The following is a 14,528-nucleotide window of genomic DNA, read 5'->3' as shown; positions in this document are numbered from 1 at the left end:
TTTATATAAATGCCGGAGATTACTATATGCCCAATGTGCAAAGTACTTGTTTCTTTGATCATCGCTATTAATAAACCATAATGCAGCCTTGCCACTCTTTTTTTTTAGCAAAAACAGATTTTTGCGTATCTTCAATGAATATAATTATTTGTTTTGCTTTGCAGTACATTCGGTCATACATATGTAATATATAATATATACTCATATAATGCAATGTATATGCAGATTTTTTTTATTATTTTGTTTTAGTTAAGTTTTTTACACCAGTGCATATACTTTTTGAAAAAACAAAAAAAAAAAAAAAAAAAAAAATCATACTAGAATGAAACTAACTGGAAAAGAGAAAGTTAAAACAATAAAAATTAAAAGAAATATATTTTATGAGTGATTTGAGGTCGCGAAGAGGACGGGAAGGATCTCGATCTTACGATGAGTGAAATTATTCAGCAAAGAAGTACCATTAAATTTTATGTGCGGAAGCAAATTTCTGAAGCTGAAACATTCAGATTGTTGGAAAAAGCTTTCGATGATAATTGTTTGTCACGAGCGAATGTTTTTGATTGGTACAAACTTTTCAAAGAGGGTCGAGAACATATTGACAACGAACCGGGTCCAAAGCGGTCATCACTATTAACGGATAATTAACACGTCAATAAAATAAAATTATTGTTGCTTGAGAATCGATGATTAAGACTTAGAGATCTTACTGTCAGCGTTGGAATATCGGAAGGATCAGTGAAAACCACTTTGAAACATCTTTTGGGCCTAAGAAATGTGAAATAACGATGGATTCCAAAATCATTAAGTCCTTTTTCAGAAAACAACGTCGCATTAACGTCTGTGATACAATGCTTTCCGACTACCAGGGTGTCATGAAACGTATTATTACTGGCGATGAATCTTGGGTATATGCTTATAGCCCAGAAACAGGTGATCAATCGATCCAAGTAAAAACGGTTCAAAAATCAAGGTTATGTCGTCAGTTTTCTTCGATTATCAAGGTGTGGTGCACTCCGAATTTCTTCCGACCAAACAAATTGTCAACTCTTGGTTTTTGCACCGTTGCATACTGCAATGACACTTCTCGAATTATCAACCAATATCGCGCCACAAACAACGCATTCGCCTAATTTAGCTCTGTATGACTTCTGTCTATTAAGCGAACTCAAATAACCGCTGGGGAGAAACCGCCTTGAGTCAATTGAAAACATTAAACTTGAATTGGTACAAGCATTAAAGGCTATTGCGGAAATTGACTTTAAGACTGTTTCGAGGATTGGAAAAATATATTAAGAATTTTAAAATTATGAACAAATTCTTAATATTATTTGCTAGTAGTATAGACTTTTTACACATAACCTCAAAGTCTATGTGAGAAGTTCGAATAACCAAGATTTTTGGTTTTTTGGGGACATTTTTATTTTAACGAAACTTAGTGCAAACTTATCTCCTTAGGTTCCAAATATGCTGTATTTTTTTAAATTTAAATTATTAAGGATTTCGACTTAAAGTGAGAAAAAATAGACTAATTTTCAATAAAAAATCTTAAGTCAAATTTAAGGTTTTTTCAAAAACTAAGTGAGTTTTGTATTTGTTGAAATATCATCTTTTTTGTTTTTCCTACAAAAGCTTGACATAGTAATGTATATATATTTTTTATACCGCCATAAAGCAAAGATTTCAACAAAACATTGCCCACTGACTTTTTAGAAAACGCTAAATTTTGACGTTAGATTTTTTGTTTGAAATTTTTTTCTTTCGTTAAGTCGAAAAAAGTGTTCATCCTTAATGTTTCCTATAAAAAAATACAATGTGTTCGGGATTTAAAAAGTTAGGTTAGATTAAGATAGATGGCTGAATAGATCGCAAGTGGACTGTAGTCCTTTGTGAAGCCATATAAATAAAAGAAGCACACAGGAGTTGTTCGGAATTTTAAATAACCAAATCCCTTCGTAACCATTACAAATTTGCGCTGTCATTTAATTTCCATTCTCGCCAACAGGACAATGGCCTTTTTGAAAGGCAAAAAGGATTTAGCGACAGCGCAAGTACAGAAGTTGGCCTAGCGCTGGCCAAGCTCCCGCGAAGCCTAGCTAGTAGAACACAAGAGGATGCGGTGGCACCGACCCATCTCATTCTATTTAAGAAGTTAAGTACTCAATAAATCTTGTGAAAGAAAAATTGTTTTTGTACGTGATAAAAATAAAAGAACACAAAAACTGGGTTGTTTCAAATTTTCACATAAATCTTGAGGTTAGGTTGAAAAGATGTTTAAACAAAAGTGCTAGACTCTTTCTTTATCTACAACTTTCCCATATAACTTTTTTCTCTAGGATTCGTAGCTTTGAGAAAAATCGAGTTAAACCATTTTAACCCATTCAAATTCAACAAGGCACCTCCTTCCTCTGCCCGTCCATAGATTGCCCAGAAATTGTATTTCCATCCATTTTTTGTTATTTTACCATTCGTTTCCAATATGTTTCATAATTTTTTTTTTAATTTTTTTAGCACTCTCTAATGCTTCTGCACTGGCCTATTTCTAGTTATTTTTTGTCTTCCAAACGCTTACGAGATTTCATTTCTGCATTTTTTAACAATAACGTGTTTATATTCTTTGTTTTTTTCTACGGTTTATATTTCTGTAAAAAGAGAGCAAAATTGTACCGTAAAACTTTAATATTATCTTCATAATTTGTTGTTTTTTTTTGTAAATTTTAAATCGAAACGTTGTCGCTTAGTTACCTTAGCGAATTACTTTTTTCTTCTAATATTTGTGTTTTTATATACTACAATATATTTCATTTAATACTTTAATACAAATACTAATTTTTACTCATTTTTGTTGTAGTTGCTCTTGTTTTTGTTTTTATAATCACAATTCACTTTGCATCGTTTTCATTTGTTGCTACGATTTACAAACCTACTAACAAAAACTTAAACATTTTACCAAAAATTTATTTGTCATCAACTAATTTTATGCAATTACAAGCTACATACTATTATATATTCCTATTAATTTTTTTAATTTAATTTATTTGTTTAGGGTTATGTCAGATAAAGTGCAAATGCTACTCTTAAATGTAAAATGGTGAAACTTTGTGAAGATTGCTCAACCAGAAATAAATTTTAAAGTAATAAAAAAAGTAAAAGCGTTACCTTCGGTAGCATGGAAGCTAGAATACCCTTCACAAATGAGAAACAACCTAATTTTGATCGTTCAGCTTCTATAAGCCCATAGAGCGAAGAGATGTCGCTTTGGAGGATGGAGCGGTGTCAGTTCTTGCAATTTTGATATCTCGACGTAAAATGCGCCAAATCATTTCATAATGCCAAAAAAGGGTATTCAATAAATTCATCCACCTTGCTTGGGTTCGCGGCCGATTTAAAACCTTTGCCGTGCTGTGGATCCCGCGCCTCCGCAATGCATTTTTGTTTGAACATACCTACAATAAATCTCCCCAATTAGCAGTTTGGAGCGAACCCCAAGGTACTAGATTTAATGCTTCGGACAGACCTTGTAGCTTTTGCTACTACCAATGTAGCATCCATTAAACTCAATGACTGATGACATTATCGCTTGAACTTTAAGTATATTTTCCTTAGTTGGAATCTCATTCCAAGTCTATAATATCAGTTCAATTTGAGTATTATAGCCAATTTTCTGACAAGGCTATGCCCTAGAGCATATAGGACAATGGGTTTCTGCTTGACTCGTCCCGATGAAGCTGAATTCTTTTTTTGAAAAATAGTACCTTAAACAGGTCTTTTCGGTAGATTTAGGATCATGCGACGCGACATAGATTTATGAGTTTGAGATGAAAACAAGTCAACAATCATCGGAATGGTGGGAAAAAGACGTGCCGAAAGCAAAAAAACCACGCCAAAGCCGCTCAAAAATCAAGGAGGCGCTTATTGTTTTCTTTTCGTTACTCGAGGTTTGGTGCACCATGAATTTGTTCCGGAGCGACAGACGCTCAATAAGGAGTTTTATTTGGCCGTATTGGGTCGTTTGCGCTAGAACATCTGCCGAAAAATGGCCGGAATTGCGGAAGATCAGTTCATGGATTTTATATGATGATAATGCACCATCGCATCGAGCCACGATTGTGACCGAATGTAAACCCAAAACGCGCTGAATACCAGCAAACAACCACCGTGATTTTTTCTTGTTCACGAAACTGAAATTGACACTCCGAGGAAGCTGTTTTATTTTGATCTAAGAGATAAAACAAAATTCGCTGAAATAGCTGAAGGCCATCCCAAAAAATGATTGTGAAAAGTGTTTCGAGGACTGGAAAAATCGTTGGTAGAAGTCTATTAAATTTGGACATTTGGACTTTGTCAATATGCAGAGGAGAGAACACAAAAAACCGAAGGTCGCGTTCCTTGTTTATTAATCAATCAATCAATTACATCTGGCGGGGATTACTTTGAAGACGACAAAATAATTACTGATGAATAATTAAATATTTTGCGTTTCCGGGTATTTTTAGGTCATAATGTATAAACTGTTAAATAGACAGTCTAATATTACTTAGTTATATGTTATTTAAAAATATTTTTTAAATTTGGAAAAAAATTAAAGAAAAAATGTTGAGACTGAGAGAAAAACTTACATACTACTAAAATTAATTCTTTATATAATATTTATTTAATAAATTCACGCGCTCAATTTGCTAAATTTTTCTTTAAGTTTGTTTTAAAAACATTACTAAATTAGCTTCATAACCTTTGCAGTGAAAGTAAGCTATTTGAAAACGCTATTTTTTTTAATTTTTCATAAATTTAACTAACGTTTTTTATTTTTATTATTTATTTATTAATCGCTAATTTTTATTCGAATAAATATTTAAATTGTACTATCATTAAGTTTTATTTTCTATAAATATAAATTCTTTCAAGTACTCATCTAAGCTTACTTTTTAGACGAGAAACTCTCTCTCTCGCATATAAAAAAATACATAAATTATTATTAAATGTCGTTACAACAGATAAATGCACCCAAGTGCCTTACAAATATACCTAGCTCCTTAAATATAATTATACACAAACAGCAACAAACATGCATAAATATATGCGTCCATTTTTAACTCGCTTAAGTCCATTACTAAACGCTTCAACCAACACTCTTCCATAATTATTTGTTAATTGCCTTAGCTAAATATTTACTTCACACAATTTATAGTAGTTTGTAAGTAGATATTATCAGTTTTTGGTGTATTAGTCAGCAGCTAGGCTAAAAACAAATATTTCGCCACAAAAAGTCGTTACTTTGATTTTTTGATTTTGTGTTTTCTTAAGTTTAGACGTACAAGTTTACAATTTCCGGGTACTTTTTAGTCACAATTTGAGTACACATGTAAATATATAGTAAATACATACAATAAGTCTAGCATTTAGTATTGAGTAAAGTCGTGCATATGTAATTTGTTTACATGTAAATTGTCTTGTGCATTAAGTTCAAAAGTGTGCAGTAACTGTGTTGCAGAGTTGACGGTAAAGTTCTACTTAGTTCATTTGAGAAGTTTTCTAATTATCGTAGATTTTTTTGTGACTTCGATTTATTTTCTAAAATTGTAAAAACTGTTGTTTTTATGTCCAAAAAAAGAAAAAAAAAGGAAGTGTGCTTTTTAATAAAAAAATATTACTTTAATAAACAAGAATGAATAAAAAAACTATAATTTCAAGTTTTGTATTTTTTTGTGAGAATAAAATATTTTCAAAAATTGTTATTTTTTGTGTGAATCAAAATTATTTAATATGTCTACGCAAATCTACACAAAAATATAGTGAAATTTGCAGAAAACATTTTTATGCTTAACAATAAACATTTCGACGAATTTGTATATGGTGCTTACATAGGATCGCTCGGAGGATGGAATCAGGTGTAGAAGTTCACGCCAATGAGGAAAGTTCTCTAAGAGCCATTCACTTTGGAGAGGCCAGATATGATTCTTTTACATATGGCTCAAGCAACCTCCTCTGGTTAGCCAAAGGATATCCGTTTGAAGACGAACTATCCCTCTCCAGGGTTGTGCGCTGGGTTGGGGACCCCAACGAAGAGGAAAAAACAGCCTAGGCGCCAAACAGCGAAAAGGGAGAACGACTGAAGCGTTGTGTAAACTCGCCCAAAACCGCGAAAGCGTTGTCTATGTCAAAATAGAAGAAGAAGACTTTGGATCGCTCCCTTCTCCACTCCGTAGGGTCCCTCTCATCGGACCTAATATATTCTAAACCTATGTCGTACAAGATTTTAGTTGGAACCGAGTTCAAGTTAGTGAAGAGGTGGTTCTATACCTTATGATGGACCTACTACAGGTAGAATTTAGGATCCCTTTTAAATGGTACAAATTATGCAAGATTTCAGCGCAAACCGAATGTTGGTGAAATTGAAAAATGAAGAGTCAATGCAGTTCAAATCCGATCAGATTGAAGGCGTGCTTTTACACATTATAACTTAGATAGGTAGAGTGGATGTCTGACGGCGCACCTAGGACTTTAGCAGACCTAACCACCTAATCCAAATACTGAATGGACTTAGATGCTTTAGGAGCTATCTATTCCGTCACGACTTTAGTATTGTCCGACGTATACAGGGTGCATAGAAGACTCTGAGCACTTTTTTGTGTGGCCCTTTTTTCAATGTCCTCGTTTTCCAAATGTAGGGGAAAAGTCAAAAACTTCAGTTGGCGGTAGTTTTTCGGTGGAAAATTTGACAGCACTCATGTGTCAGTCTTCTGGTAAATGGAAAGCTGTGAGCTCTAAACATGACGAAACTTAGACATATACAGTATTTTAAGTGTCAGTTTGTCCATATGATAGATGAGACTTAAAATCTTTTTCTCTCCCATGGTATATAGGATCGCTACTTAAGCCGGTGGTTCCATGGGACAGATATGAGTTGGGTGTAGGTTAGCTTTAGCGGACTAAAGTTCGACATATCGGCTTTGATGCATCCTCATATATAAAAAGGAGGTCTATTGTGAAACCTTTTTAACTAAAATAAACACACTCTACTCTCTCCACTCTGAACCACCCTGTGCTTCAAAAGCTCTTCAGTGCGAAGTCCGAAATATGTATCGTCAAGAACTCTCGACTATAAGATGCGATTTTATCCTAGGAGGAAGCTTTGCATTCGCATAAAAGATATTTTTAAGTCTGCTCTTCTTCTTCCTGATAGCTTCTACAATAGTCATTATGTGGTGTTCCCGATTTGCTAGCATGTCTGCCAGTGACTTGTAAGCATTGCTACTAGACTTCTTATGTCATTCCTTTTGAATTTTAATAGTCGTTTCCTTTTATGAAATGTTTGTCTGCTGAAACAAGTTAGGGTTTGACTTCACCGACTCTGATATCCAATTTTGCTGAAAAGGCACCACCTCCCTGTCGATTATCTAGTTTGAAGCCTGTTCACCTCGCTCCTTTTCCACTCTTGTGCGGAAGGGGAGGTAATATTGGGGTTGGGATTTAAGTTTTTCTATAGGATTATAATCCGTGGTATTAGGTAGAAACTCTAACTTGTTAAATATTTTAGAATATCCATTATTACAGGCAACTAATAGGAAGGATTCCCTCAGTATAAGATCTGACTTCGCTGCCAGTTGTTTAAAGAATAAGTCTGTTGGCCGTAAATGTAAAATGATGTTTAGTGCCTGACTTGGCGTTGTTCTAAGAGTATTGACGGTCGAATTATCGTAATAGCTTAGAAACCATTTTGAATGGCAAAATATGTACAAAATTTCATCACAAACCGACAGTCAGTAGAAAAGAAAAGCTCAAAAATTCAATGCAGTTTACGATTACTCTACAAAACACAGCTATTGAGAAGTAAAGTCCTCTCTCGACACACAAATACCAAATTCTACAAGTCTCTCATCATCCCCAGCGTGCTACATATATGGTGTAGAGGAATGGACGATGACAACGTCTGATGAGCCGGCGTAACGCATTTTCGAGAGAAATGTTCTGCGGAAGATTTATGGTATTTTGCACATTGGCAAGGGCGAATACCGCAGTCGATTGAACGATGAACTGTACAAGTTATACGACGAAATTAAGATAGTTCAGCGTATTAAGAGACAACGGCTACGCTAGCTAGATTCTGTTGTCCGAATGGATATAATGGCTCAAGTTCTGAGAGAATTTGACGCAGTACCCGCCGGGTAAAGCAGAAGAAGAGGAAGACCTCCACTTCATTGGAAAGACAAGGTAGAGAAGGACCTAACTTCGCTTGGAATCTTGCGAAAAATCACATTGTGAAAAGAAGAAACGACTGGCGTGCTGTTGTTAACTCGGCTATAACCACGCAAACGGTATTTACGCCAGTAAAGAAGAATAAATCTAAAAAAAATATTGTAAAATCTACAGAAAATTTTTTTCTGTTTAACAAAAAAATTTCGACGAATTTGTATATAGTACATATTATCACTTCTTCCTCCGCACAGTAAAATTTTTTATATCATATAGGATCGTTATCATTAGTAACGTTTTGGCGTTTGTTTTATGGGGTGCTCATGGAATAATTTTTATTGAATTCCTGAAAAAGGATTACAGCGATTATTACATATCGCTATTAGACCGTTTGAAGTACGAAATCGGCGAAAAACATCCACCGTATTCTCCAGATCTGGCACCCAGTGATTATTTCCTATTATCAGGTCTCAAAAGAATACTGGCTGGAAAGAAATTTTCGGAAAAATTCTAATACCAAAATAGTATTGCAAAGTTGCAGGGTCGCTAGAATCCGTGTATCACCTCTGAGAAGAACTACGTTGAATAAAAAAACCAGTTTTGCCAAAAAAGAATGTATTTCACTATGTGGGATTGGATACTTTTCTTCCGAACTGTTATATTTACGCTTTATACATAAAACAATTCGAACTATTTTTTCGAAGTCGAGGGAAATGTTTTAAAAAATTTAGATTGTTTATTGAGTTTGCGGACAAATGGGGCCTTCAATTTCCGAAGAAGGTTATATAGAATTATTTGCATTATTTTTGGTCGAATCTCGATAACTCCAAGAAATAATTGAATCCAGCAGTCACTGGACAATTTCACCACGAAATGGATAAATACGAAAATTTTAATGACTTCTATTTAAGCTGGAACACATTGACACTATTTCCCTAGCAATTTCATTGCCATACACATATCTTTCGCGCCAAAATGTATACTTCTACACTTGCTGTTTCTGCATACAATAGATTGTGTGTGTGAGGCAAAGCGATGTCAGAAGGTAAAAACAACAAAACACAAACACGCCAGCTTTGTGAGTGCTGTGAGCCGGCACGAACAATTCTCGAGCACAATTAAAAAGTTCAAAGCACACATACACACACGCATACAAGTTTGCATGACAACCGAAAAACACAAACAGCAAAAACAACTGAACTTATTAACTGCTGTTACGGCGACAACAAACGGTGTCTAAGGCCTGTGAGGCTCATCTACATTATCGTAGACACGTCAACATACATACATAGGAGGTATGCCGACGGTAAGTGATGCGAGAATTAGCAACTCAACTGTGTGCTCATATCAGGAGGAATTTTAATAATCAAACTCTTGAAAAATGAGCGTGTGTGTGTGTTTGTGTGTCTGAACAGTGGCATTGCTTGAAGTTTCAGACAATTAAAAACAAATTTTACCAAACATATATGCGCAAGGATGCCATATAATTGCAATATACGTATGTGTGGTTAGTTACTTATGTATGTGTATGCAAAGTTGATAAATGCATACTGGATAAATGATGAGCATGATGAAATCGTACTAAAAGTTGTAAACATCCTTGGAAAACTGGAAAACTAGTTGTATTCAACTGTGAAGCGAGTTCGGCGCAGATTGAAGCGAATTGGATATTTATTAATGAAGGCAGCAGACTAGAGTGAGCTGATGTTAGGTTAGGTTAGGTTATACTGGCCGGTTGTCACGGTACTGGTCCTTAGTAATGTCAGATAGAGGTTCAGTTTAATTTGAGGTCGTCAACGTTTTGTGCGAACTTTAAGAGCGACTTGATGTTTACATTGGATACTTCGAAGAACTCTGAAGCTCCTAGGTAGTTAAGTCGATTTCTAGACAGTGCTGGACAAAGGCATAAGAGGTGTTCCAGCGGCTCTCTAATATTAACTTTGCTGCGCTTTCTGCATATATCGTTATCACTTATGCCCATCCGGCTCGCATGTGATGTCAGTAGGTTGTGGCCGGTCAGGAGGCCAACAGCCGTCAGTAAGAAGCAAGCGAGTTTTCCTAATGTTAAATACCCTGACGTTAAGTTGAACAATAACTTCTACAAATGTTAACGAGTAACGGTAAAGTATTTACGAGTTTGCCTCAATTATAATATCTCTGACTGTTCTAAGACTGAGTTTCCAGTTTCAATTTCTAAATGAGTTGACTCCCAGGGGTCGAATACCAAGGACCGGCTCAGACGCTCAAGTGCTCAGCATCCCACAAAGGCTGGTTGAAAGTCAACGGGAATTTCGGAAAGTAAATAGAGGTAACCTGAAAGGTGGCATTTATTTTTCCCTTTGCTTTGGCTCCTGCTAGTGAACAACCTTTTAAAAGAACTTGAGGTGCGAGGCTACCAGGTGGCTGCCTACGTGTATGTTGTAGCTTTTCTGGTAAAAGGAAACACCGCTAAACAACTGTTACGATCTAACCCAAGGGATCTGAAAGTGATAATCAAGTGGGCAGATAGGAATGGTTTATCCAGAAATCCAAATAAAACTGAACAAGATTTATTCACAGGAGCTAGAAAATCGCTGATGTTACTTTCACCTCGTTGGAAGGTTCTATTTTTCAACCGGTGGACAGGATGGAGAACTTAAGGTTTATGGGCTTTTTTACGGATTGGCCAAAGCTAGGAGGGTGGCTAATAGATCGAGTGCTCTGTCGAAAGTCTGTAGCACCTTTCGAACGTAAATGTTTTCCATCAAGGTAGCAGTAGATATGCTACGCCTAAGTACAGCTTTCTTTAGAGAGGCGTGCATTCACTTCAACCTCGTTAGCAAGAACATCAAACTTTATCCATATTAGACTGATATGGGTGCCCCAACACAGTTCAAACGCTGGTACTCCAAAGCAGATAAGCTTGCTAGGGAAGACACCCTTACCCTTTTAGTCTTTTCAACTATTATATTTGTTCAAAATTCCGGCAAAAGCGCAGCGTTTCAACTAATGGCTTTAAAATACAACCGAACAAATATTTGTGTGTTTGTGTATAGGTGAAAATACCATGCAGTTGTCATGCATAATTAAAAATCCATTGAGCTCTTAGGCTTCATAAATTCCGATAAAATAAATAATGCACTGCAAAGGACTGCAAGGCAATGTGCAAATAAGATTAGAGCTCGCGCACAGCTTTTGCCATGCAAACTCGGCATTTGCGCGGTGTTTTCAAAATTCATATGATTTTCTAATGTTTTGTGCAATTGTTGATTGAGGATTTGCATACTAACATATTCTGCAGCTGTGGCCTTTGAATTATTAGTAGATGCATAGGAAATTTCACTAAAATAATTTTGTGCTCAATTAATAATTAATTTTTGGAAAATAATGATATGTAACCATGGCAAAAATATCGCTTATTAATTCCTAAATATTTATTTTGTTCTCAGATATATTGTTGGCATTTCTGCCAGCATTGTTTCAGATTCAAGAGCTTTAGGGAGTAATATATTCTTAAAAATACTTATCCTAGACTCTAATCTAAATTTCTTTCCGGCAAATTGGGGTGCCGTGAGTGACGATATGACAAGGCGAAATGTTCCATCATGTCATTTTATTGATGGTGAAGCGCTATCAAGGAAAATGGAGCGCAGGAATGCTAGCATATTTTTGTGGGAAAATTAAAAAGATCTCCCGGAAGCTAAGTTTTCACGAAAATCCCAAGTACTTTTTTTATATTCAACAATATTTACTATAAATGAAGCTGATGTTTGTACTTTTGAAGAAAATGTTTGTTTTGAACTTATAAGACATGCCAACAACCAATCCTGGGTAACGCTAAATGACCTGGACGACTTTGCTTTGGGACAGAATTATGATTAGGATTAGGTTTATAGGATTATGATAGAAACTTGGGCTGGTGGTTGCGGTATTCCGACATTGATTATGACGGAGAGACACTCATCAGAAATGGCCGAAATGAAAAACCCCGCAAGGGCACAGAAGTACTAACTAGGAAGCTGAACTCAGACCACCGCTTGTTTGCCAAAATCGTGGAATGCTACGGTGATAAGCATGCTGGTCAAGTATCTGACCCGAGTGGATAGAAGTATTCTGTTCACATATCAGGACCATCAGCTTGTTCTCCTTCTTACTAAAAATTCTGGAGAGACTGATGTACTGGTACATGTGGAGCCGCATTCCGGGGTACCATTTATGAGGAGCGCAACATGCTTATTGTAAATCTATATTGCTCAGCATATTATCGTGTTATGGCTTGACGAAACCATTATGGTTAAAGAATTTGCTGTTGGGACCTTCCACAATATTGAGAAAGCTTTCAATAATGTCCTACCGGAAACAGTTGTAACTGTTCTGAAAGGGCTTTGGGTTCAATCAAATTGAAACGAAATGGGGCAACGCACGTGCTTCCCACAAGGTAGAGTTCTCTCTCCCCTGCTATGAATCCTGGTCGTTGATCATCTGCTTGAGTATCGCGACTGCCCAGGCAAACGATGTAGCCATTATGGTCAAAGGACAGTTCCTGAGTACCGTGTACTAGTTGACGTAAGGGTATCTTAGTGTCGTAAAAAATTACGCAGTCAGAAGTGGTCTCGCCATCAACCCAATTAAAACGGAAGTGGTCGCAAATGTGAGGCAACCGCCTGTGATCGGCGGATACAGTGAAATATCTAGGGCTCGCCTAGGTAGCAAAAAAGGCATTTATTGCCTTATGCTGTTGTAGAAGAGCCATTATCAAAAGGAATGGTCTTTCATCGAAAGTGGTACTTGGGCGCTATGATACCATATTCAAGCCCACTATGTTCTATAGAGTCTTTATGTGGTGGAGGGCTATAGACCACCCTTGCAAAGAAACTCGAGAGCGTTCAACGGGTGCGTGGTGTTCTGAGGTCCACTCCCACCATGACACTTAACGCCATTTTGGACATGATACCCGTCTGAAGGTTTGTGGCTGAGAAAGTTGCTATCAGTCACAGATAATCTGGGTTCCTAAATGATCACGTGTCTGCAGACTCGGAAATTCTCATATACTTTGACTTCATACCGGATCACTTGGATCATGGAGGCGCTAAGCCGAACTCTGGTGGCTCCTTCTCTACCCATATACCGGCGAAGAAGTTTTACATGGAAAGACGCCGTTGGAGAAGAGGAGCAGTGAGCTTCTTTACGGATATAGCATCACGTGCGATTTCTCTAGATCAGCCAAATAACCTAACCTAACTTAACCTAAGAATCAATTGTATAGGATCTACATACGAGGTATGCTACAAATCATCAAAAATCAGCTGGAAAACTAGTATTAATATAATATAAAAAATTAAATAAATAAATAATAAATAAATAATCAGCCGAAAGCCTTTGATGCTAGCGCTGCGTACTTTAGTTTATTTAATAATTTGTTTATTATGTAAGCTTTAGTAAAATAAAATAAAAAAATAAAAAAAAAATAAAGCTCATTAAATTGTTGAAAAAATATAAATAAATGCAATGCAGTTGTACTTTTTAAATCAAAAATATGGTTGTTTATAATATGATATGTAAACGCAACGTCTATACTTTACAGAAGAAAAAAATTAACTTTTTTACACAAAATTAATTACATAAACTTTGTTTTGTTGTTGCAAGTCAATTATTGTTAGTTTAACCGCATGTGCGTGTATTTATGTTTTAATACTTATAAAAAAATTACGCTTATAATTAAAATGTATTATTTTTTAAATTTGAATAACAACTAGTGCCTCATTAAACTACAATATATATAATTTTTTTTAGTAAAAGTTGAAAATATTTGCTTACATATATTTTTTAATTCTTTTTAAGCCGTTAATTTGTCGCTTTTAACCGTAATAACTACCTACCTATGCATACACAACTGCATCAGTGTGTTTGTATATGTGGAAACAAACATATGTAACAACACACACACACACGTACTTATCGACAAAACCATAGCTATTTTCCGTCTAATCAACGACGCTTGTTTTGTTTTTGTTATTATCATATATTATATAAGTAGAGTAGTTCGAATTAAGCGTTCATATCAAAATGTGTAATTTTTTCGCCGTCATCATTCACGCGATTATTTGCGGTGAATGCTCTCTGACGACTGTTAATTATAATTGTACATATTCACAATGTACACACACACACACACGTCTATGCCTACTTACTTGCACACCAACACCAGCACGCATACATACACACACTTGCCCATGCCCGTGTCGACAATTGGAACTTTGAGTTTCCGCTTGTCTTTGCTTTTTTTGCTGCTTATTGTTGCTTGTTTTTGTTGCTGCTTTGGTCCCGTTTGCTTCGGTGATTTATTGTTTATTATATAA

Source organism: Bactrocera latifrons, unplaced genomic scaffold (genome assembly GCF_001853355.1).
Source record: "Bactrocera latifrons isolate USDA-ARS-PBARC rearing strain unplaced genomic scaffold, ASM185335v1 scaffold_33, whole genome shotgun sequence".
Lineage (NCBI taxonomy): Eukaryota > Metazoa > Arthropoda > Insecta > Diptera > Tephritidae > Bactrocera > Bactrocera latifrons.
The sequence above is the reverse complement of the archived record's forward strand: the minus strand, read 5'-3'. Positions refer to the sequence as shown.